The sequence below is a fragment of the Bombus flavifrons genome, chromosome 12, assembly GCF_040668555.2.
Source record: "Bombus flavifrons isolate JBK064 chromosome 12, iyBomFlav1_principal, whole genome shotgun sequence".
Taxonomy (NCBI): domain Eukaryota; kingdom Metazoa; phylum Arthropoda; class Insecta; order Hymenoptera; family Apidae; genus Bombus; species Bombus flavifrons.
Genome location: NC_138453.1, coordinates 7933907 through 7961326, shown reverse-complemented (window position 1 = coordinate 7961326; position 27420 = coordinate 7933907). Strand labels below are relative to the sequence as shown.

Here is a 27420-nt window from a genome sequence, read left to right as displayed (position 1 = left end):
GACATTATCCTTTCCTATTGTTTCAATTGTACCAACTATATACGAATAGGTCATCTTTTTTTTTTTCTTCAAAAAGCTCTGCAATTACTCTCATGCACACATTCACGAAATACCTTATCTCCATTCAGAAAACCAGAATACCTAAATAATGAATATTCAGAGTATTTATCTCCGTCATTAATCCCGAATCGCTTGCACGGTGGTTCGCTGGACATCTCGGAGTAGATAAGGCGTTCCAAGGATGGGTGACGGTGTAGGTGGCATCGTTGGCCGTGTAGGGTGGCCGAACACTCGAGTTGTCGGGGGTTGTAGAGGGAGGATGGAAGGTTGCCGCGAGGCGAGCCGAGTTAGCGCCTGCGTAATACCATCTCTGTCTACTTGTCAGCCAAGCAGAGCTGCCACCACCCTGCCCGCTTTTCCTCTCGCCGCTACTCGATAACAAACTCCACAGTACCAGTACTGGCACGGTACTCCGGACCACCGGGTCGCTCGAACATCGCGCCGTTTCCATCGGGAACCGTTTTCACCGGATATCGATATCCGTGTTTACGCGACAGCGCATCGACGGCCGACGTTCGACTCGGGTTTAACCGGATCTGAACACGATTTTCGACCGGGTGCAATACGATCCAGCGCTGGATCTGTGGCAAGTCAACGCATCACGACGGTACATCCTTTCGGTTTTCCTGTGACAAATGTCTCTCCTTTAACATTCCTAATGCACGTTTCTTCATTTATTCCGATTCATTACAATTCACGTGATTTTCGATCGGTCGCGCACGATCCAGCCGTGGATCCGTGGCAAGACAAGGCGCGATGAGCACCCTCTGACTTTTCTTTTCTCTCAACAATTCTCTCTCTCCTTTAGCATCCTTAACGCATGTTCTTTTTTCTTTTTTAATTTATTGCAATTTGTTAGAATTCATTCGTTTTTCGAAAGCTTGGATTCAATACTAAATCCGTGACTCGTCCGAGTGAACGCGTCACGACGGTACGTCGCTTCGATTTTCCTATGACGAATTTCCCTCCTTTCGCATCCCTAACATAACGATTTAATTTATCTTAATTTGTTTAAATTTAATTGTGACTCGTTATATGACGTGAAAGTTTCCAAAGGATCGAACAGATCTAGCGCATTAGAAGGAGCGTTTTTGTTTTGAAACTTTAAAGTTTCTTTCCAATTCGAATGAATGCCTTAACGATCGACGCGAGGAAACGGCACACCTCTCTGCTGATACGCTTGTTATGGTGTATAACTTGTTGCTCGGTCCTGCACCAGTCGCTTGGATCGCTACTGTGATTTTAAATAAATCGCGAGTCGAGTGTTTGAATATCATGTTACCAGCAGCCTCGTACGCTGTTCCTGTGATTTATCTATTCTTTCATTTTTGGAGGGCCATTTATGGATTCTCGTTGAGAAGTTCGATAGAAGGTGCGAGGAGAGGAGGATCGACGAGACAACGAGGAAGGGAAGAATCACAGGGAGTTTTCCTCGTGTTAGACGAACCCTCTCGTTATTTGCGGCTTAGGATGACCGATAGCAAACACGTTCGTTCTATCTTCGATATTTGCTCATTGGATTATACGCTTTCCCTTCCCCCCTGCTTCTCCTGAAGGTCCAAGGAAGATCGAGTTTCTGTCGATCGAAGGTTCAGTGACACCCAAACATTCGCACCTTTGTTGGCATTTGGGAACTCGAAACTCCTTTACAGTTTCAACTTCAACAAAGAAAAGAAAGAGAAGGAAAAGAAGGAAAAACGTAGCTGAACGTTTCTCTCGTTCTCCGATTTGCATACTACTCCAAATGGACAAACAACTCGAAAACTTAACTGCATGGAGAAACTCTTGAGTTGTTCCTTGAAAAAAAAATAAAAAAAAATAAAAATAAAAGAGAAGACGAGAAATTGGTGTCCATTCAAACATAGCTCAATAATGGAAACAAATTGGCAAGTCTCGGAGACGAGTGTCGTATCTTTACGATTCCGTCGCTCGTTTCCTGTTCTTCATCCTGTGTTTCATCTCAATCGAGAAGTTTAGAGATTCGTGGATCAGAAATACTCCCACGGAAATGAAGTTTCTCTGAGCCCTGGTTCTCGTCATTTCTGCATGCTCCTGTGGAAGAGGTTATTCGCTTCCACCAACGCGTTTCGATGTCCATCTACGTCAGGGGAATAAAAGGTGCACGCGGAGAAAGCGGCAGTGGCTGATCGTCGCTTCGAGGTGAGATCGTCACGGGTTTCAATTTTACGCGTGGAAATATCGTGGGCCGTAACTCGCGCGTGCTTTCTTCTATCTCGTTCCTCCTTTCTAGCTTTCCTTCGTCATCCCCCTTTTGTTATTCTCGCACTCCGCTGGGAGAAGTCGATCCCCTCGTGACCGAGCCCGCCGACAGATTGAATCTTTCGTTCGCAGATCTCTCGCTCGTTGGCGAACGCAGCCCGAAAAACGAAGGGATCTACTCGGAAAAAAAGCGGTTCACTTTTCGTTTTAGTGCGAACGCCGCTTTATCGTTGCGTTGTTTCTTCCCCCCTTTCATCCCTGTCACTATTTTAAAATGGAAATCCGGAATTTTATCGCTGCTTCTTCCGCTCTAAATTCTGTCTCGTTGCCTTCTCTGCTTTTCCGTGTAAGTTAGTGTCCTTTAAAGAATAGAGGGTGGACGTTCATTTTACACGATCGAAAGTTCCATCCTCCACTCGGCTTTAATCCTCTTTCCTCCTTCCGAAAGATTCGATTTCGAGATTTAGCCGGCCGATAAATTGAATTTGTTCTGAGTTGTCCACCGGAAGGGATGTTACCTCTTCGGTCAGCAGAGGTTTTGCCATCGTTTCATATCGCGTTGGGAACGTTTGATGTCGTAAAGCAGGATGTGCATTATGATCGAATTGGTAGCATGCGACCGTGTGTCCACGGAAATCGCGTTATCATTGAAATTCCGGATCTCCTTGGACCGGTTGTCACCGTGAATCGCCATCGAAATCGTTTTCCACGTCACGCCTTTGATCGTGAGCTCCACGCTGAAATCTAAATTCTACGAACCACCGAATTTCCAGCTATTTCTCTGATCACACTGATATCAGACCGATTCCTAGATCCAGTCAGCTGACAAATTGAATTTTTCTTGGCTGTCTCTCCGGCTGAAACGGGCGTTTCCCTTTTATTTATTAAAATCCCTAGATCTGACCGAGGATCTCCTTTCGTTTAACCAATGGCAGATAAATCGAATACAGCAAACAGCTGGATCAGGGCTGTACGGTTTCTTGGTTCGCTTCGAATCGTCTGGAATCGCTCCGAGAATTAAGCAATTACGGTTTCTTTCGACCGGTATTAACCTGACCTCGATCAATTCTCGCTCCCTGCAGCTTCTTTTTCTCGTCCATCTGATTCCAAACTATCTCTAAAGCTCTCCCTCTCTTTCGTTCTGGACCCGACTAACCGCAACAACATTGTCTAGAGTTTTCCCATTAAAGAGACACGTCGCTGCTGTTTGCACGCGATGCACTGCTTCCTCAAATCACCCTGGGCGGACTCTGCTATTCACGCGAACAGACGATGACACGCGTCGTAATTACGGGATGGTATTTACGTTTACTAGTTCAAGTTCCACTGCAACGTTTCGTTTGATGAAACAAACCATTGTTGTTCCCTGTCACCTGAAAGCTTCCAACCTTTGTAACACGAAGTCGACGATTAATCGAAAATTCGCGCATCAGATAGCGAAAATCGATCTTATCAGAATTTTCTTAAGCCATTAAATGGTCCCTTACGAAGTTGAAACAAAGCCAGAGCGAGACACGAAAACTTATTATTATTCATTTGTTTCATACGGTGAGCGATAGAAATATGGCTATTCGTATTAAATAAATTCTTGCTAAATTATATATAATTTATCAGAAATATCTTGTAACTTCTATATTTGTTTTCAGATTTATTCAAAACTTTGCCAATATAATCATGATAGTCGAGTGTTGTCACAACGAGACTAATGAAATTGCAGAATGTTCCGCGCAAGACACGCGATACATCGTCGTTGGCTGTCATCTGAAATCTTGGAACCTTTCTGCCACGACTTCGGCGATTAATCGAAAATTCGCGTATCTAGCGACAGCTCTCGTTCTCATTAAGCTTTCTCGTTTTCTCTGACGTTCCGATTGTTCGATTCTATCTTCGATAGGTTTCGTATCTACCAAAAACTCTATCTGCCAAAGACAGACCACCTGGTCTGCCGCCTTCCTTTCGTTTCGATTCCGTAGAATATTTGATCGCGAAACGAAGGAAATGCATTGACTTCTAACGAGCCTATATTTCCTTAGGCAGTTTCCTTTCCTTCTTCTGCTAAGGTGGCGAGGAAATTTCTCGAGTTGCAGTTTACTGGGTCAATGGTGAGTATTATTCGACCGGTTGGTCATTCTGTGACTTCCCTTCGCTTCTTTTATCGATATAGCTGGATGGGAATCGATGGACTATGAAGAAATTGAGAAAGTAATTCTATTCTCTACGATATTAAAAGAATGAGATAGTATTCGAACCCTTGCTGACATTCTTTGTCAGATTTATTAACACTATAATGTAACTTCACTATCATTCTTATATCCGTAACGTTTGAAACAAACCTGAAAAAATATATAGAAGTTACAATATATTTAGTTTAAGCGTATATTTCGCAGATATCAAGAAAATAATTAAGCAGTTAATTATTCATTGTAATAGTAATAGGTTTCGATATTCAGTTCACCGAATTCATTTTATCACTTCCAGTTTAACATGGCTATTCGTACGGTAAATCAATTTTTTATTAAATATTATACGTTTGTAATAAATGTTTTGTAACTTTTATATACATTTTCAGATTGCTACAAAATTTTACTAATATAATTACGAAATTCTTTTCTCGTTAAGGTGGCGATGAAATTTTAAAATATTTTACATAACACGTACGATATGGATATAGGGGTTTTCTATGGTGAATTGTTCAAATACTTTCGCGATGTAAGTTTCGCTTTTTTACTTTCGTATCGAGTTCTTCATCGTTGTGGCCAGGCGATGCTGAAATTTCTCTGTTGTAAGTGGAAGAGATTCTTGAGGATGTTCTAGCATCGTATGACTTCGAGATTCCATCGTAGTCTACGAGATTCTTTCGTCACGTTATTCGTCGAAAGAATAAGAGAAATATTCGATCTGCTGGCGATCGTTCGGCTCTTTGTTCGCCTCTCGCTGGCGATTATTAAAATTTATTGGTTTATCGAGCATGATGACCCTCGCTCGGCAGAACGTAAGGTCGAAGGATTAAGAAAGGTCGTTAACAGGGTCACCTTTATCCTCCATTGCGTGCTGGAAATACTTGAATAATTCTACGCAATACGTTACATAAGGTGTCGTAACCCGTTTGATGTTTCTGCATGCAGTTTCATCTTCCTTTCCTCTTAGAAAACGATAGAAACAAGGACATTATAAAACAACAATTTGTGGAAGAAAATTTTCTGAGCGATGCTCCTCTGGAATTCTGAAGTCTTCCTGGAATTGCTGAATCATAGCAAATCTTTCGTCTTGAAGTATTCATATTTTATCGAATTTTTAGAAAAAATGTCTCATTTCAAAGTAAATCGTAAACAACAGGAGAGGAACACATTTTGTTAATTTGTTGATTTTTAATATCCTTATGGTTTTAATATAAAACAGCTGAAAGTGGAAAGAACCTGTCAGATCCAGCCAAAGGCAAAATCGCTATAACAAACGCTGTTTTAATGTTTATATTTATAAATAATATTTTAATACTCGGATAAACAATATTGTCTAAACTATGAGGTGCACGGAAAGCTACATTACGTTCAGCCTGAAAATCAAATAAAAAGAGAATACTCGTGACACAGGTTTTATCGACAATATTATATTCTACTAAATTTTTAAACCGTTCGATTGTAAAAAACGAAAAATGTGATTTATCGTATATTCTTCGTCTACGCACTCCAATTATTTTGTATATTTCTAGAAAGAAATGTTTCTCGTATATACAGGGGATTCCCGGTGGAACGATTCTGTTCTATTTGCTTTTCATTCCGCTTATTAAGCGCGGTCACAAATTTTGCTCTTGATCCTCTTATCGGATCCAATTCGGTCCGGCGTCTTATCGGCCTACAAAAATTCCCGTCGCGGTGCAAGGACTTCATCCCAAGGAATGATTTCCTTAATCCGCGGCTAGGAAAGAGAAAGAAAAATAGAAGGAAAAGGGAAGATGTCTCGGTAGTCCATTGTCGTCGGCTATTTTAAATCGTAGCGAGTCAATTAATCCGCGCGGTCCTCCTTCCTGAATGTTGAATAACGGCTGCCGACGTGTATTAATTGGAACTCGATGAGAGGATTAAGGACTAAGTGGCTGGCTGACCTTTTCCTCGAGATGTCTACCTTTTTCACCGTTTCACATTGCTGGGTTCTGCTTTCTTTCTCTCTCTCTCTCTCTCTCTCTCTGTATCTTTCGTTTCGACGAACAAGCTACCATTAACTTTTTCTTACCTGGTCGATGAAAATAAGAAGAGAAGAGGAAACGTAAAAATTAATTGCCGATGGAATGTTAGATCGTCGACTGGGACGTTTCGTTATGAACAAAGATGGAGCAGTTTGGCGTGGAAAGTATAAGATTTTGAAATCTGGGACAAAGTACGGCCATTTCTCGAGGAAGATCTCGAGTCAGTAGTAACGAGATACTTCATTCCAGTTCCTATCTACTTTGCTTCCGCGAAAGAATCACGATATTTCTGGATTCAATTGCAGCTTCAATCCGTACAAAAGCCACCCCTATACTTTAACAGATTTCGCTCGAGGATCTCGAACCCCTTTCCAAAGACGCAAACGATTTCGAAGTTTTGCAGGAAAATAATTTGCCAGCTGCTCGCTGAGCAAACATCGACATGCTATCTCAAAGTCGACGAAGCTGTCCCAAAACGTTGCCCGGTCGTAAGTTCATAGAGTTGAACTCTTCGTTTCACGATAAACTAGCTGCGGCCGGAAGTTCTGGCTCTGCAGAGAGGAACCTGCCTTCCTGAAAGCGCACGGAATACTGATAGGAGCTCGTGTAAACCTGTAACACTCCCTATCACACCTTCCTCTTTCGTCATTCACCCCAAACACTGCGATTATTCTAGAGAACCACTGTTGGCTGTTCGAAAACATCAAAGAAGCAAATTTTTCATAATAATCAAAAATATTCTAATAGGATATTCACAGACTATTTCTAATAAACATCGCGATGGCTCGTTGAATTTTCGGTTGGACGAATAGCAAGAAATTTATGGAGCTACCAAAAAAGAAAAAAAAAAATAATAAAATTGTACGAGGAGGATACAGGTACATAAAGAGGAATATTGTCGTAAGTGAAGGAAATAAAAATAGAATATAGAAGGGTCACGTTATGGTGATAAATACATCGTACTTTGATTCACGGAAATGTCATTCATAAACCTGGTATATCGATTAGATATTCGAGTTAACCCTGCTGTGACATTTGAGTCGTTTTCCATCGGATCGTATTTTTCTACCCTTCGAAAGTTTCTTAAACTTGAGGAAAACACGGGCAAGAATGTATTTATAAAGTTATATTTATAAAGTAACAATCGTGTGCTACAGATTTTCTTAAAACATTGAAAGATTTTTCCTCGTTTAAAGTTGAAACCGAAGTAAAGCCGAGGCATAAAATATTATTACGGAAGCCAGAAGCATAATTATTTATGCTATACGCTACATTCTTATTAAATGTACAATAATTTGTAATAAATATCTTGTAATTTCTATAAATACGTATCTTCGGATTTGCCTGAAACTTCCCCAATATAATCATGATAATCAAGTCTCATGACGGTGCTAATGAAATTTTAAGATTTATCGCACACATAATATATTCATAGGAAGTGTCTACAAGTGTTCGAATAATTTCGTGGCCTGTGTAAATCCTTCGAGGACCGTGGCAGGGGTTAAAGAGGGGTTGTAGTTACATAAAGACGACGAAGAAGTATACTTGAGCAACCGAGGTATTTAAGCAGCCAGGGTTAAACAGGGGTCGTAGTTACATAAAAACACACTCAAGTGTACTTGGGAAACCAGGGTATCTAAGCAACTAAGGATTAAACAGGGACTGGTAGTTATATAAAAACACATCGAAGTGTACTTCAACAGCCAAGGTGTTTAGTCTCTAGAATAGTCGATGATGAACCTTTTCCCCGTATTGCGAAACGTCGAACGAAAAACGGGGCCGGCCAGGTGGCTGCTACTTTCAGCTGCTGCTAAAACGTGACCCGACACTAGATTATCGGCCGTCGTGATTGGGTATTCGTTCGAAATAAATGGCCGCTAATGGTATTTCTGGTAGGTGTCTCGGCCGATAATGCGCGTATCCGGTGCAGCTAGCATTAAAGCGACGAAAACAGCGCGTTGCTAGCCACTTCGTTGCCTCTGTCTCGCTAATGATTCAACGTTTTAATCGTTCTCGTCAAACTGTCCACGTCTGCGAGCGGATCATCGCCGTTTGGATCACGTACCACCGGGATAAGGCATTCTAGACGAGCAACGTCGCGCATGCAGACGATGCAACAACGATGGTGTGCGTCGTCGTCCGCTGAGATTGGCCTTGCCTAGAGATTTCAGGTATGAGCCAAATTTTCCTACGAATTCACAGCCTCCAGTGACTTTTGTGCCATGATAAATTACTGATTCATTGTTTACGGAGGATGTGGTAGAGGCGGGTTGGCGCTCGTGCGGATATAATATTCGAGGCTGATATATTCGAGCTTTGTCACGAGAAATATACTGGGAAATTTGTTTTGTTATTTAAGGGTGGAATTATTTTTGCTTGAAAATGATCAAGTTACGTTAAATATACGTTACTGATAGACGGCAGATGTTTATGCATTTAGAGAAAATCTAAAATTGTGATAAATGTGTATTGTATGAAAATTACGTATTTAGTGGATGAAATTAAATTCTTTATCTGGCTTCTATCTGTTTTCAATAAATACATAAAATTATGCATTTGCATAAGCATCGGCAATCTGCTTATCAACGATGAACCAGTATTTCTAGAAGGATTTTCTTGTCTTCGTATCTCTATAGATTCTCATAAAAAGCTGTTACCTAGAGCTAGAGATTTTTAGCATTCTACGTATAATAAATTATTATCTAGAAGATTGGGTATTTTCAAAGAAATCATGCATACAATAAAAATTCTAATATTATTCTGCAATTCGCATCGAATCAAACCGTGACACATTTGTATTATTCAAGAGCGAGGGGCATTTAATTTTGGCAGAGTATTCCCTTGTATTTTTTAACTACTCTATTTACCATAACTTTCTACCTACAGGAATATTCGCTTGTATTCTTTAACCACTCTATTTACCATAACTTTCTACCTGAAAGATTACGTATTTCAAAAAATCTTGCATCCCCGCTTAATACATATTCTAATATTATTCCGCCATTCATATCGAATCAAACCGTAATACATATTACTTTATTATTCAAAAGCCTGGGGTATCTTTCTAACCAAAATGTTTCGGAATTGATCGTAGAGAAACGAAAACATGCGCATAAATTGTCCATGAAGTGTAAACATCTGTGCTCGCGTTCCTCATCCAGCAAAAAAAGGGACGTGTTCGACGAACTGTGATATCGTATCATTGCTTGTCAAGCGCAGAGGCATTTCTTTTTTCTGAACGTCTTCCATGTTATCGCAGTTTGTTTTGGTTTTCGCTCGGCCGAATATACAATTCGAGAATCGTAGAGTTCGACACAGGTCGGTTTTGAGGTGTGTTTGGGTCGCGTTAATACTCGTTATTGTACGCAGTTTAGTATTCGCTCAGCCTTCGAAGTGCGCGTACGTACCATGGCGTTCTCTAAAATTTCTACAATGTTTATAATTACGTTACTTTTATTAACTGTTGGCGTGCCATGCTCGTTTTACGATCGCGGTTACGTGTTAAACCGATATATTTATTAATTTTAAACACGCGAGTGCTGTAATCACAAGGTTTGGCGTACCCTCCGGCAATATCCCGTAATCTGACAATGAGTGAGTAAGCCCGACAGAAATTTTCCAATATTTAATACCATCGTAAACTTTTTATAGCTGTATAATAGCATACGTTATATAATAGTCAATATATTCATTATCGTTATTAAAATCGTCGAATAAAGAGAGCGATTGATCGAAGGGAAGGTGGTATATGACGAAATTTTAACTTGAGAAAATTGTGAATTTAATTAATCTTTAGAGTGGAAACATTTTTACGGTACCCTTAAGCTCAAAACGCGAAACTTTCGTGCCTGATGCGTTTCTCAGCAGGCAATACTCGCACAAAAATTCACGTAACATCTTCAAACGTTCTAAATTAAGGTTATCATAAAACTTTTGTGAAATAACATTTTTTGCGAGAAATTCGAGCCTGTCGAGATAGCCCAGGTATGGAATACTCGCTTTTACAGCTTAATGGTTAAATTTTAACAGAGAAATCTATGGTCTAGTAAAAAGGCCTATTCTAAAGATTGAAACATACCGTTATGTACATGCAATATTATTTCTAAAAATTTAGAAGATCGTAGCAAAGCGTGATAGATAAATATCTGTCCAAAAAATGCACCTGTGCTACTATTTTCTCATCGAAGCATCGATTAATTAAAATATTTTAATATTAAAACAATCGTATATTTTTCTCCGCTTTTTTCTTCATTTGATACCAAATAATAGCAACTAGGAATAGATAGATAATTAACAATACAAAATCAGGTACATTCATTCTCGCTAGTACAGGAATTGAATAGAGTCCAATCGGATGAAAAGCGGTAGAAACCATAACTTAAGAAAGTAAACTTTTAATAGAGACATCTGCATGCATTTAAACATTAAAACGCATTGTTACGTTTATTCATAAAGGCCTGAAAATTCCTAAGAAAGCTCCTCCCCATAGTCCAAAACGCTTGCACCACATTTCCATTTCCAACCCATTAATTTAATTATCGCATTTTCATTAAAACAATTGAACATTTCGTTGCTTAACTAAACGACGAAAGCCAGGTATTATTTCCTGTAGAAAAAAAACAAAAAAGAAAAAAAGAAAGAATTTGCGCGAATAGGAGCGTTCGTTTGTATCCAGAGAATGCTTTCGAATCGAAAGGAGGCTTTACTCTTACGTTTTTCGCTCTGCCGATAGTAACAAAGAAATTTATGCGTTCCCATTCGAGGCTTTTATTCAAGCCGCACCTTCCATTTACCCGGTGTACGGATCGAGAGGCGCCCGGTTAACGATTCTACAGTCAACGAAGCTTCGTTCTTCGTCGAGAACTCGGTTAATTGTGCCGATAGTTTCGTTTCATTAGCGACTAAGCTATCAAATCGTTTTGCCATCGAATACGGGATTTGCTGATCGTGAGTCCACTTGAGCGAAGAATAAACGAACTTGCCGCGAAACACCAATGGTATATGTGCAAATAAGAATAGAAATTTCGCCAGAGCACGTGAATACACGGTTCAACTGCAAAGATAAAGCATCGAGGGGTTTACACCGAACAGGAAACCCCTTTGGCAATCTGAGCTTACCCTCCACGTCGTATTTCCTTCTGTTTCGCATCTTTTTGTCTCGTCGCTGTAATATTTATTCCGTCCTTTATTCTATTTACACGCGGACGTCATCGAAACGATACACCGTCGTCGATTAATATTTCATTCGGCTTCGATCCGATCGGAGGTCGACCTCCGACATTCGTACTTGACACATTACGTAAGAACATAAGAAACGTAATTTCATAATCAACTTGAATCGTGGCTCCTTATCCCTCGAGGACGAAACGTTTTAACTCGTTCACTGCCACGTGAGTTTTATATAGTTTGACGTGGGAGTCGTGATAGATCGAAACACGCTATATCATGGCATTTAAATTTTGAAAAATATTACACTGTATTTTGTGCAATTTTATCTGACGATGTTATGTAAATCGTTTATGTTGGTGAGAATTTTTTAGTCCACGAAATTTGTCTTGTTTGAATCATTCTAAATGTTTTAGTAACGTGTTAATTAATCAACTTGTATTAGTTTCCTTTTATATTTCTATTGAAAGTAAATAGTTATAACCATGTGTCTTATTAGACATACCTTAAGCAATGAAACAGTACGTAGGAAATAAACGTGTTCTTTACTTTCAGTGTATGTGATTTCCATCGAAATGTTCTAGTAATAACTTTCCCTGGAATAATTTTGCTATTTTTGCAATCTACGCGTTCAAACGATTCGATTAATTTATGTATAATATGTCGTATTTCACAAAACGTGGCTTTGCTAGAAACATGCATATAAAGCGAAAGACAAAATTAATTAATTACGAAATTATTAGTTACGCGAAAGTTATTAGTTTCGTCGTTTGCGGGATTAAGTTTCGATCGTAAGATAAATATTATGTTCGGCGATGAAAGCATTATAGTAGACGAATTACTCGTTTGATTTTCAGCGAAAGCTATAACGAAAGAAAAATACCAACCTATTTACAAATACGTATTTCGAATTGAAATTTTCTCTTCGTGACGTTTTGTTATTATTAAAGATATTAAAATATTGCTTCGTTACAGTTTCTCGTGAAACTTTATCAATCTGCGAACTATTTTTAAAAACCGTCATCATCGATCCTAGCAGTTTAAACTAACTTTTTATTTTCAACTATGTTATATTAAGATATTACATTTTAGTGACAAAGAGACATCGATACAAGAAAGACAACAAGAATTTATCAGATTTTACGAAATATCAAAGTTTCATTAAAAATGGAATGTGAAGTTTGCCCTCTGGGAACTTAACTTTTCAGTCGAAACTTATACTCATGAAATACTTATCGAATAAAATTCAACGATACCAATTTTAAGTTTTAGCAATCTTGTCGTTCAAAAGTGACTGTACGAAAAAGGTAACAAAATTTTGTATGGCTTTCTTCCTCATATGCGTGTTAGATAGATCGTTCGTCTTTGTTGCTACTATGAGCCTAACTGGACACTGTCTCGTGGAAATAGAAAAGTACGAGTAATATTCGTATAGCTTAGGCTATACATCTCTGCACTTGTGCAACCTTCGTGATAGATGTTATTTGGTAAATTATAAATTTATACTAAAGCGATATTCCGCTACTCTGAGCACGATACGTGTTTAAATAAATAACACGACTTACCGTCTAAATGATTATCACGTTAAAACAAGTCATGCAGTACGCCAAAAATAAAAATAACTTTTGAACCAATGGATAGCTAAACTCGAAACTGTCATAGTTCGTTTCTATTCATTTGCCATCAGAAAATGCAAAGAAAGTTAAAAAAAAGAAAGAAAGAAAATAATCTCTAAGAGGAAAAGTTTACCCAAAATGGACGTCGAAAAACGTTTTTGAACTTTCGGCTAATGGTTTCGAATCGATCTTGCAAAAAGCTTGTCGTATCATCAACGAACGTGCGCGATATTGAAACTCATTGAAAGTTGCTGATTCTATTCAACTTGCGTACGAATCTATCGAGCAAGTTTTCCATTGAAGGTGTTTGATCGATCAAAGTGTGTCTTATCTCGAAAGTCAAGGGTGAAGAAAGATCAAGGAAATTTTCTTTGGAGAATAGTCACCTAGGAAAGGAAGTTGGCTTGTCCTTACGGCAAACCCCTTGTTCCTTTAATCTAGATTTCTCGTGAATCTCACACGGTGCAGCCTCTTTTAAAGCTCCGTCCTCCCAAAGAAAAACGGCTAACTTGTTGAATTCGCGTTGAAGAAGACCAAGCTTTGAACCGGTTTCGGTCTCTTTTCTTTCGCCGTTTCAGAGGCCAGTCAATTAGTCTGTGATATTTAGAAAGCCTCGACTCGTGTCCGTTTTTCTTCCCTTCGTTCCTTTTTGTTGAACAAACTGTCCTGTGTTTGATTTTAGAGTGCTCGAGTTCTACGAATACAAGTTTCATCGGCTACGATATTGTATGTTGACAAATGATCTTCTTTGAAGTTTATTTTGACTAATTGTTTAAGACTAAACGAACAAGATTAATACGATTCTTTATATTTAGTGATGCTTTAGTGGTTTATGCTTTATGCCTGATATTCGTTTCTTTTAATTAAGTTCACTTGTTTTTCTTCTTTTACCTGTTATTGGATGAGATCTTTTTTATGCAATTTTATATTTTCATGAACATAACTAAAGAAATGGAACATAAATAGATATTTGTTTCAACTAATAAACATATACTTCACTATTAACAAATACTTCACTTTGAATATTTTATATCGTTTCGTATATTACGAGCATTTTGTGCACTTCTGCACCTTCGAGTCTCTCGTAAATGCATGAAAATCCACAGTGTGCTTGTAACTAAAGAATAACTACAGAAATGGAACATAAATAGATATTTGTTTCATCTAATAAATGTATACTTCACTATTAACAAATACTTCACTTTGAATATTTTATATCGTTTCGTATATTACGAGCATTTTGTGCACTTCTGCACCTTCGAGTCTCTCGCAAATGCATAAAAATCCATGGTCTGCTTGTAACTAAAAATCATGCGAAAAATCACTTGTCTTAACGCAGTCACATAGCAAACGTGGACATACGTGATACGATGGAACGTTGAACGGAAGAATGAATGTTAACTCGTTAAAGAGTCGCAATTTTACAGAAATCACAGACAAGTAAGATGACAAATTCTCCTTTTTTTCGGGGTATACCATATTTCAAAATCTCTATCTGTTTCCTTTCCCGTGTGATTCGAATAATAATTCAACGAGGCCGACAATCGCGCGTTTCCAACGCCATAAAGAAATAATTGTTTGGCCCAATTGAATTTGCATCAGAAGTCCGTTATTACCGTAGGGAAAAAACGGCACTCTTTTTATTCATTAAAAGTTCGAAATCCCATTCGCGACGATACAATTTCGAGAATAACGAGACAACGTTTCTCCTCGTTTTGTTGCACTCCGCGTAGCTATTCTATAATACTTTCGTCTCTATCTTTTTCTTTTTTTCTTGCGCGCAACCATCGTTCGAACTGCGATTAACAGAGAGACAGTCGATGTTAACGGTATGGTTGGTGGAAACGTAGATACGTTTTTCGAAATCTCCGTTCTATTTCTGCCGATATAGACGATGCTTAACGAAACAAAGGAAACGAGCGACGAGTGACACATTTTAAAGAAAAAGAGAGAGCCGCGCCTGCTCGTCGGTGCTTGAATTCAGTGGCTGGTGGTTCTCCCAGGGTGCTCGTCGCTTTTTATGCTTCCCGGTGCACGTTCTTCCGTGATATCGTCAGCGTAAAGACCGGATATAAAGATCCAGGATTGGTGTGGGTCGAAAGAGAAGGAACGAGAGACAAAACGAAGATTTCTCTCGATTTGAACATCTGGAACGCGATGTCACCGTGTTTTCAGAGCTGCAATGAACATTATACTGTATATATATGTAAATTGTAGTTTTTTTTTTAAAGATAAGATCATTTTGAAAAGTAGGAAATTTCATGAGGTTCGGTTGCATCGGAAATTTCTCGGATTAGTCAAGAAATTGTAGAATTTTTTGAGAAGCGTTCTAAAACGGTAACGTTGTGTCTTCGGAGTCACGACAAGCAGCGTTTTCTAGACATCGTAGTTCTTTCTTTTTTTTAAATGTCTTTCAGAAAAGTAGAAAATTCTACGATATTCGTGTACACCAAGAAGATTTGATCAAAGTGAATATTATTAACCGAGAATTTTTAGAAATTAAATTATTTTGAACACTATACGAGACGATGATATCGTATCTTGGGAATCACGACGTTACGTATGTTAGCCTTTTACAAAATGATCACCGAGCAATTGAAAAATCGTACATGGTTTAATTTGCATCGAGAACGTTTTAACAGCGTGGAAATAATTAACCGAGAATCGGAGATTTATCGCGTTGAACCGCGTGGAAATATCGATAACGAAATTTGAACTGACTGAAATTTGTCTATTAGGTAAATGTAGCTGTTTATTTAGCTATGTTTCCGTCGATTACGTGCGCTATATCCATGGTCAGTTTAGTAACGCGTAGAATATATAATTTAACGGGTGTCGTGTAAATACATTCGGAAATTTATTAATCAAAGTTACGTGGCATTCATTTGTACCTACACGCGTCGTGGCGTATCGATCCCGAGGGACAGCGTTCCTCGAATTTACGAATTATTTCAATGACTTGTTAAAAGTCGAAGTTCATTCAAGAATTACCAGTCGACATCGCTGGTCCATGAAATAAGTTTCGTCCTGGCAGCGAGTCGGTCTGCTTGTAAACGCGTACTACCTTCAAATTCTAGTCTCTTGTTTTCGTTTGTCACAGTCTTTAACGCATTTCCCGTGAAACTTTTATGAATTCGTGTTACGTGGATTTGATTTTTTTTTTTTTACGAAAAGTCATTCAGTTAATTTTCATGTAGGATTTTCCCGTTTCATTCATAACAATCTTTGACGCCTTATAAATTCGTTTTACACGGGTCTGATCCTTTTTGTTACGGAAAATCATTCAATCAACTTTTGTGCAGGATTTCTCCATTTCATAGTTAATAGTCTTTGACGTTTTAGAAATTCGTTCCACGTGGGTCTGATTCTTTTTTTACGGAAAATCATTCACTTAAATTTTGTATGGGATTTTCGCATTTCATTCTCAATAATCTTTGATGTTTTTGGGAAAATATCGCGAAACCATTCTTTGGTCAATTTACGTTTGCAGAATAAAAATTCATAGATGTATCGGAACTTAAAATTTATTTATACGTTTGATACGAATATCCAGTTACACGTGGTTTAAAATATGATATCTGGCGTTTGTTAGAATACCAGTATATTTTCAATTTCTAAACTATATATTCAGAATACTTTTATAATATGAAATTTTATTTGTTTTTCACTATTGTTCTAAATGCAATTATATCTGCAAAGTCAACCGTTTGCTTTAGTTTTGGAACGGGCGTACCGTCGCTATCGACGAAGCTTAAAGGTCAGAATTATACCGGTGTCCAAATATTTCTATGATTTATTGGATCCGATTTATTAAAATGGCATGCATCGCGTGTTAAGTACATACATTTCGATTGCTTAATCATCCGCTAAAATGAAATGTATAGCGTTTAAGAAGAAACGATCGGTTCATCGACGTAATTAAAATGGAAGCGAAGAATTGATTACGAAAGGGGAATGTTCGCATTTTCTACTTCGCTAAAACCGAAATTATCCCAGGGCGCACGTAATTATCGTTGGTGAAAATGTATAAGCAGGCATAAAGTTTTCCATAGTTGCTTTCCACGCAAGCATGGCAGCAACAATGAGATTCTCGTCTCATAAGGGAATTATCGCGGCAATAAATAACGTAGATAATGGCGAGAGAATGAGAATACAACGACACGCTTGTACATCGTTTTTACAAAGCGGCGAGAAACTTTACAACTGGGAATTAGAGGCGGTCATCGCCGAAATTTCCACGTGCACGAGCTCGTTGCATAATCGATACAGCTATTCTCTGCCTCTTCGACGATGATATCGTCGCACCGTTACGAAATTTTCTGCGCGTATTACGTAAAAAAACGGTGTAACACGACCTATGAACCCTTTGTGGATCAAATAGATAACTCTATGTGCCATCCTATTTTCTTTTACATCTCCGTTCAATTTACATTAAGGAGAAAACTTTATTTCTAAAAAGAGTCTCCAAATATTAGCACTTTGATCGATTTGTAATAACATCATAAGAATTGTATGAAAATTGTAATTTGTAAGAATTGTAATTTGAAAAGCTAATATAAATTAATAAATAAAGTCTGTCGTGCGAGTTAAAACATAAAGGACACTTGTCTCAAGTAACAAGGCACGTAAAAAACAATCTTAAAAATAAATAAAATGAAATACAATGTGGTAAGAAAATAAACAAGTACTTTATATAAACACATACAAGAAAATAAACACATACTTTTTAACGTTAACGTTCGCAAATAATAGACTCAGAAGTTTAGAATTTTACATCGGAGAAAAACAACGAGAATTTGAAAGTTGAAAGGCGTGCACGCTTTGTTCCATAGTTTGACAGAATTATTCTACCGTAGCACCATTGATCGATTGTTTTTCATTGTTCTTTTCTCTTTTTTTTTTTTTTTTTTTTAAGTGTTATCTTTAAACGAACTATCATGCATCTAAGCGAATGGCATGTGTCTAAAGCGTATCTTCTCTTCCTCGTTCCTCCGGCTTCTTTTTCCGTTCTGTTTCTGTTTTCCATTACCGTGCGATTCGAGGAAACAGACGGGCCTTTTCGAACTCGTCACAGTAATTATCGATGAATCGATCGTAGGAAGTGCATCGAGCACCAAACAGCCACCGCCAGCCGAATTACAGGAACGTGGTCGAAAGCATTCATCGATCATCACGGTTATGTAGGAGTGTTTTGACGTGGCGTAATTCGTCGGGAATAAATGCGCGATATCGTAAAATAGAGCTCCGCGGATACGATGCCGGCGAAATATTACGGAAGTTTCTTTCACGGAGGATTTTCTGCCGAAAGTAGCTCGATGCTCGCTGGTAATCGCAGAGAAGGCGATGCTTTCAATAACGCGCACGTGGAATATTATAATAATTAAAAATATTAAAAAATAAGGAAATTTGAACACAGTTCAAAAGTAGATTAATTCATGCAGAATTTAATAACCAGAGAAGCATTTAAACACAAAGGAAGTACAAAGTAATTTAGACGGAGGAAAGTTAATTAGAATTAAACCAACATTGATTGAAAAGTTATTGTTATGTACAAAATAACGCTCGAATTATGTAAAATATTAATAATAAATAATAATATATAAATAATAATATATATAAATAATAATAATAATTAATTAATAATAAATATTAAATAAAATATAATTATGTAATTATGTAAAAATAAAGCTCGTGCATTATGGTAGAATGAAAGGTCTTCTTTATGATTAGACTGTCTATATTTTGTATTTAAATGTGCAAAAGTGTACGGAACGGAAAATAAGCGAAAATAGAGAAAATGTCTAACATAAATTCCTCGTTGTAATATTTATTTGATGAAACAAATTTTTATATACGTAAGCTTACATATGTTGGTTATTTATTCATGTAGATTCTTTTGTTATGTTTAGGTTTGTCGTTTCATCAATCATTATGTTGTTTGTTATTACGTTAATATTATGTTAATATCATGTTGCTTTGAAATGATGTTTGTCCTCGAAAAATATGAATTTACACAAACATCTGAGATCCACTCATGATGTCGACAGTACGATACATCTTCTTCAACGAAATTTCCGCAATTCGCTAAATTTGATCCTGAAACTTAACAAATATACTCGATCCAACTCCAAGTACAATAATAGTATGTACATACTTGTTTCGAAGCTCATTCACTTTTCTTCTCGTCTTGCCACAAACCCAAACCTTCGTAAACACAAACCTCCAACAAATTCATCATCCGTTAATCGTCAAACGCATCCGGGATCGCGACAAATTTCAAGGCCGTCATTTTCTGCTCGTCTGAACGGAGTCGAGCGTTCATCGATCATTCGGAAGTTAAATGCATCGCTGCGTAAGCTCGGTGCCGTGCAAACTCCATGCAATTTGACATTGCGCCGGGGAATCGATTCCAGGTAACACGGAGGTCGATGTCGCCTAGTTATACGTTGTTGAAACGACATTTAACCCTCTAGAAATTCAACGTCAATGTCTCGTTTCGTGAACGTCGTCGTCGTCGTGTTTCCTAGACGTCGTCGTCTTGTTTCAAAGACGTCCCTTTCCCTAATCCTATGCTTTCCTCTTGCCTTGCTTTTCGCGACATTGTAAACCGGATGTCGTTGTTCCATTGTCGAAAGTCGGGACACGCTTTTCACGTTCGATTAACCGGGACACGACGACGCTAACCCTGGAATAATGGATGCTTGGAGTTCTGCTTCTTAAAGTGGCCCACTGTGCTTTCGCTGTTAAACCTTCACGGACGTCACCTTCTGGCAATTTCGTGGACGGTTAACAGGCTGCTCGTTGCACACCGTTAAACTGTCCTTTGATTAGGCGAACGGAGAACCGAACCGGAGCAACGGCAGACAGTTTGTTTCTTCCGGTGGGATCGGGTTTAGTTGGGTAGTTCGTTCTCGTTTTAGAATTACGCTGGTATTATGCGGTTTTTGGCTAGAGCGCGGCATTGGAATTATAAAGTTATAATAGTCGCGCTAATTAGTTAACGAAACGCGTTTAAAGTTAGACTACGGGAGCGGATGGGATGTCAAAACCGCCGAATAACGCATCTGCCCGCGAAAATTGATTAAAAGTACACGGTTGGTCGTGAGTATTAGGACACGTACGGAGCACAAATTACAAACATAATTGAACTAACTAATACGATTTATTTAACTATCGACCAATACTACTTTTATTATTAGAGAAATTTTAGAAGTCGTAGGTCACAAGTTATTAATAGAAGTTTCCCCGTATAACAGTAACGAGTTTGATAATGAAACAGATGATCTAAATTTGAGAAATATTTTTACTTTTAATGCCGCTTTAAAATACTAAATTTGACCGGTACCACTATTATTAGAGAAATTTTAGAACTCGTAAATCACGAGATTTAGTATTACAAGTTTTCTCATATAACGGTAACGAATTTCCTAATAAAATAAATTACGTAAAGACAATTACTATTTTTACGATTACTTTAAAATACTAAAGATCGACATTACTTTTATTATTAGAGAAATTTTAGAAGTTTTAAAATGAGTGATATAAATCTGGCAAGCGAAAAGTTACCGTATCATTCTGTTGAACATAAAATTTGAACATCGTAAAAGAGGAATCTGTAACATACAACTTGCATATCGTTAAATAAATCATTATGCAAGAAAATCCAGCCATCATTTCTCGGAATCCCATTCACGTTTATCGGATTTTTCAACCAGTAACGTAACGAACATAGTTATATGTATGTTATACGAGTGTAATTTATGAAACTCGCTTCAAGGTACGTCGCACATTTTTCACATTCGATGCATCGTTGTTACACGTTTGAATACGGTTTCAAGCTAAATAAAATGTATGTTATCCGTGGAATGAGCCATGGAATGACGTGACTTTCGGAAAGACGTTTCTAAATTTGTCATCTTACGGTGGAAGGTATGAGCGAGAATGTAGGAAGAAAGAGAAAGTTGAGTATCGAATAGACATTGGATATTATCATAGAAATAGAGTTCTTGACGGTCGAATTTGTCCAAATTTCCAGGTACATGTAGTATCATGTCGTGCTAATTCGAGTTTTTAAAAATTTTAAAGCATTTTTAAATAGAACATATCTTTCGAACGTTCCGTCGTAAAAATTGTCGTAAAGTGGGCAAAAATTTGTCCACCTTTATATAGTACAGAAAGTTTCAGAAATTTTTTATACTGAACATCGCGTTTCAAATATATTCTTTCGTCGCTCACGCAAATAATTTTTGAAGGCCCTCTCCGGTAAAAACTTTTTAAAACATGTCCACTCTAATTCGTTTCGAATGTACACTATATCGAATCGAGTCGAATCGAATTGCCAGGTGAAATAACACTGTTTGCTTTAAAAGAATCGAAAACTCGGGCAATGAATATTCTTTTGCGTTTATATCCACGCAGATTGCATATAGAAATGTTTCTAAAAATTATGGATGTGGAATTCTATCTTGCAGATATCGCTTTTTCTACTCTATTCCCATTCAATTTTCGTTCAATTCCATGTTTTTTTCTTTGTCTGTATATGAGTTGCACCGGATGCCCAAATACTTACAAACGAAAGTGTAATTGACCGAGACTGTAACAGGTGACGTTAATACATTAATTGCACGCGAATTTTATATACTTAACGGTGGAAATGACAATAGATTGGAATACAATGGAGGACAAAGGAAAGTTTATGAAAAGACATCATAATTGTACAAAATGGATTTATATTTAATAAGAGCAACGAATAAATATAATATATACCACAGAATAAATACACGACAGAACAAATTACCAACATGGTGAACAACTTTTAGTACAAAAGTTACTAAAATTCGTGCTCTATCAATGTTGAACTTTCCTTTATCCACCACTTATGTACCATAATATCTAATTTTTGCCAAGTATTATATTGTATTTGCTCTCTTTCCAACCATCTTTTCTAACTCATATTTACGTTGTTTACAACTTTTTAGCCCATGAAATTTATTTTATTTTAATCATTCTAAAAAATTTAATAATTTGGTTCACCGATGACCAGCGTGGCGGCCAACGTGTAAATGATGATTCCTTCGAGGACGAGGCGTATAATGGAATTTTCCGTATCGAGTGGTAGCAATTTCTCCATTATACGCCAGCGAAAAGTGGTCTCTGGAAAAGTGGATTGGTCGTCGTTTTGGCTGATTTTCCGCCCCAGTTCTGGCCATGCACGCGAATGGGCGCGCTAGACTATTGCCTCGGATTCCCGACCAATTATTGCGGTCTTCGAGGTAATTCAGAGCAGCGAGTATGTTCGCGCGTTACGCATCCTCTTAAATTTATGACGACCCGCAAGGTGCCAGTTGGCTGGGTCAATTTGTCACGAGACACTGGCCGAGCTCCAGCAATCTTTTTACGCGTTTTCTGCATGCGGCTCTACTCTGCGAACTTACGTTCTCGTGCGGTGCAATCGTTTCGTCGTTTTGCCTTTCCATCGTCCGTGCGCGATATGGCGTTTGAAAATGTTTGAATAAATCAACTTCGCACGGGGACTTGAAATGAAATAGCCAGACGAGACCCAACCTTTGACAACATTTTTACTTCACTGAAGGAAGAAATTAGAAAACGTTCGGGAACTTGACAATTTGGAAGTTGAGAAGATCGGATGATTGTATTTGAAATGGTCGATGAGTCTGCCATTAGAATATGTAATTTGGCAAACAATTATCGATAATGCTGTACGTTTTGAGTACTCGCGCAGCTATTTTCAATTAAATTTATCTACATGCTTGAGGTTAAATCATTATTAATTAATATTTGATTAACTGCATCGTCTAAATTAATGAAACCTCGGGATGATCCTGTTTATTTCTAAACGGTTAAACGGACATTTGGTATTAATATCGTGTACAGAAATCCTATAAAGTTTTTCATTCACAAAATTTCAATATCCACGTTCCGCTAATGTTTCTATCACCTTATCTCCAGAGAAATATCTGCTTTTGTTCCGCGTTCTTTTAGCGTTAATTTATCGTTAATATCGTATACATATGGAAATCATGACATTTAATTATTTAATTGAAATTCTTTTTTTTCACAATTATCTCACATCTATCTCCGTTACGTCTCTTGTCTCTTGTACGTATCTCGCAATTTCTTGTTCCCTCATTGTTACCTTCTAACCTTATCATGATGGCCGCGATGTATGAAATTATTCAAGAATGGAAAAGCGCGTGTAGCGTTCCGGAAACCGGTTCCACGACGAACTACTGAAGTTCCTTTTCATTAAATTGAATCCCCGATTCCCAGGTTTAATCTCGTTGTTCGTCCCAGCTCGGTGAACGAAACGTCGCGTTCGTGAAATTCTTACACGCATTCTGTACGTGATTACGACTCGTTCAATGCTGTATTCTGACCGTCACGACGATATGTCGTGTTCTCCGCGTTTTGCGACCATCAGATGCAAATTGTTTGCGTTTATTCGTCCTTCGTGGAAGGCGGGCGTTAGTCAACGATATTTCGCGTATCGCAACAGTTACGCTCTTATTTCGTGGAAAATTATTCGTCTCTCGGTGGTGATTCTTAACTCGCTTTCCTATTGTGATAATTAGTTGTACTACGGTTAATTGCAATGTTTATTCATTTATGGAAAGTTTGGAGTTATATGCAAAAATGTACGGAGTGCGCGTAATGTGCAAGACACTATGTGGTAGTTTCGTGGTACAATTAAAGTTAGGGAAATGCTTCAAAATAGGAGAAAAGGCGAAGAACGATAACATTACTTTGGAGAATGCATTTGCTGAAATTTTGTTAAAGTATCGAGGCACTCGAAAGAGCAATTGAATATTTCGATTTGGAAAAATTCGGATATTAATCACAATAAAGTTATATTAATCGCAAAGCCTGGTAAATAAAACTCTGGTAATATAATCTTGATTAACATGCTGTTACCAACATATTATTTCTTGAACCGCATTCTTTCTTCATCAGAAATTTCTTTATGTTAGTTAATCGTCCTTGTTCAAGAGCAATGCCCACTGCTTTGTTTGCCTTTGTAAATTATTTCATTTAAACGTGTTAGAAGTTATAATACAATTGTGCCAGAAGCACTGATTGAATAATTGAATCGACATAATATATGCATCAGTAGCATCACTTAAATAATTGAATCGGTGCAATATATACAGTTACTCACATTAATATTCAGAGGCCGCACTATCTCTGTATACATACGTTGCTTTGGATACGGCAGACGATTATTTAAATATATAGAACACGTAGAATATTCCACGTAAATGATTCATATTTTTTAAAATAAGTAACATGATATTTAAATTATCCCATGTCATACAAAGTAACGAGAGATAGCGTTATGTCCGGATATTAATATGAGCAACTGTACTATGTATTTTGTATAACAGTGAATTATCAAACACCAACTCATATCGTCCACGTGAATCGTTCAACATTTGTAGAATTATTTCTCGCACCTGGTTTAGGAAATTTTCCAAAATGAATGAAAATTCCGTGAACAGAGAAAGCGTATTACTGACTTAGAAAGACTATCGTTAGCGACGGCAGGTTATCGATGAGGAACCCTGAAAAGAGAAAGTCGACGGCTTTCCGGGAAAGAACGTAAACTAGGAAGCGATCAGGTGCACGCGAAAGCTTATGGTGTATTTATCGTAGTGTTAAGAAGAACTTTAAACGCCTCTAAAGCTATCGTGCTTTTATAAACACGCGTATCTTTCCATCAGGTGATCGAAACGTACGCCTTTGAACATCGAGTTTAGCATCAACGACTTTCTAATAAAAGCCACGCAAAAAAGATTTAATTTTAACTATAACCTCCGTTGCAAGATATCGTTAATAAAGTTATATTATTAATTATACCAGTCATCGAAAAGCGTTTGTACATATTGGTTGTTAATAAGATTGTTAGGAGGAACTTAATTGGTTCTTAAGTCTTATCAGTCTGATATCTAATTACCATAAGTCCTATTATCTTCTGATTTATGATCTATATGGAACAACTTATATTCTTCTGTATAGATAATACGTCGTTCGTTAATACCTCATCAGAGTCAATGAAAGTTCGTCCGCCTGTATTTCATTAGCGTTCTCCTGCGAAAAGGGAAATAATTAATGATTCCACCGATTGTGTTACAACGTTCCATTGGCGCTGTCATTTAAATTCAAACATTTTATCGTCGTATTTCTCTATTTGTCGCTGATCACAAAGGGAGGTCGCGTAATTTAATAAATACTCGAAGTCAGCTACTTGTACCGGTAATTATCACTGATTAGTACCGTATAGTTCGAATATCTATCTATTTGACGCGTGGTCGCGAATAATAGCCAAGTAATAACGTCATCTATTAATTTCCTTTGAAGGACGCCGTGATAAATTTAACCCTAGCATGGCTGAATTAAATATCGTTCAATTCAAAGTGAACTTGACTATTCTCTAGCAGAAAAATGTCTAATCTATCGACATCGAATATCTCGGCTCGTTTGAAAGATAAAATTCCAATTTATATCTCTGACTTGGTAAGATTTACGAGTAATCGTTACGAAACTATTAGGGTGGCAACTAAGTGATTGCGGATTTTGTCAATACCACCTAATGACAAAATGTCGACCTAATATCATTAGGTGGTATTGACAAAATCCGCAATCACTTAGTTGCCAACCCAATAGTATTAGATAATTTGGTAAATTCATGGCGTTTTTGAAATTGGAAAATGATCATTTATTATAAAGTTGCGTGAAACGGCGAAGTACCAAACTCTGACAGATGCCTCTATTCTGTTTGCAATAATAACACGTAAATGATTAAATAATTGCTATAGCGTGTATCTTCTACTTGGAAAATCACGATTGATCTATATTTTTCGAAACTTGTGCATTATAGTGTCTGTGCTACTATATATAACATCGTATTTCACGTTAAAAGAAAAGTTCATCTGGAAACGGTTGAAAAATCTTCTGGAATCCGGTATTCCCTTCGTATTGAATGAAATCATCCGCCTTTAGAGCCATAATTCATCCAAGAACAGGCGCAGTGATACCACATTGAGCGCGGGATTTGAATTTGAACAAACGGAGAGCGAAACGAAGCTCTCTCGATGAATTATTATTTTCAAGAGACGCGGAATAGTTGAATAATAATCGATTTCGATTATCCTCTTTTTCTCGATTGCCTAGGCTTGGTATAAAATCTGAATTATTGGCCGTATCGATCACGGAAATCGTCGCGCTGCTCGTATAATCCGCTCGCTGCTCAGCGCCCTCGGCTCATTGTTTAATCGAACGATGCGACGAAATTACCAGGCCGGCTGGTTATCATCGTTACGCCGTTGAAAGTCACTCATCGGAATAATTAACGAATAATTACGAGTGGAAAATCGTCGGACGAACAAACGACGTGTCAACGGAGCACGTTCGTTTCTCCTGTACTTGAAACGAATCACGGTTAACGAGGAAAAATAATCGCTTGTCAGTGGTTGGTTTTGTCAGTTTCTTTCGATCAAATTCGTCTAATTGCTACGCTTTACGAAATCACACGTAATAGCGGATGATGGAGGCTGTCACAAAGTTATTGCTTTTTTCCTAAAGACACTTCATATCGAGTAAGTGTTATAAGTAGAGGAAGGAAACGAGAGAAATATGTCGTGACGTGGACCTTACTGAAAAATGTTTCAACGAACCTGGTTAAAAGGGTCCGAACGAGTATTAGGTGAGAATAAATGACGGAAATAACGCGACGTTGAAAATAATGTTGAATCTTTCGGCGATGATTGTTTGTCAGAGTAAGAAAGGAAAAGGATTTTCTAAACGACAGCCGACAATCGAGCCTTTGCAACTCAGAATTTTGTAATCGTTATAAATATACGTGTCTATCAATGTGGCTCGTTTACACAATTAGTGGAATTTTACTTGTAAATTTCTCCGAAGCGAAATTTTATTTTTCCTAAGAAACCCTGTAGACGTTTGAATTAAAAGGTACGAACACTTTGAAGAGTGTGGTAGAATCTTTTCAGACTTGTTGAACGTCTGGAACAGTGAAATAGTTACGGATGGATATAAATGAGTCAGTTTGTTCGCAAAAAGTGTAAAAATATGTTTGGCTTGGAAGGATTAATAAACGTAGCCAGTTTACGAAATTACAAACTACAAACTTTATGTTCGAAA

The 27420-nt window shown here is 37.7% G+C and overlaps 1 protein-coding gene across 11 annotated transcripts in view; it reads left to right on the top strand.

Moving 5' to 3' along the window:
• The first annotated feature begins 444 nt into the window (after positions 1-444).
• Positions 445-27420, top strand: part of 5-HT1 (serotonin receptor) — a 162108-nt gene continuing 135132 nt past the window's right edge. For 2 of the 11 annotated variants that reach the window (XM_069124629.1, XM_069124631.1), the window contains exon 1: positions 4414-8634. The gene's annotated coding sequence lies outside the window, so the exon portion shown is untranslated. Of the gene's footprint in view, positions 668-4313; positions 4383-4411; positions 8635-9830; positions 10058-27420 lie in introns of those variants that run through there. The other 9 variants (XM_069124636.1, XM_069124638.1, XM_069124635.1 and 6 more) reach the window with 8 other exon arrangements.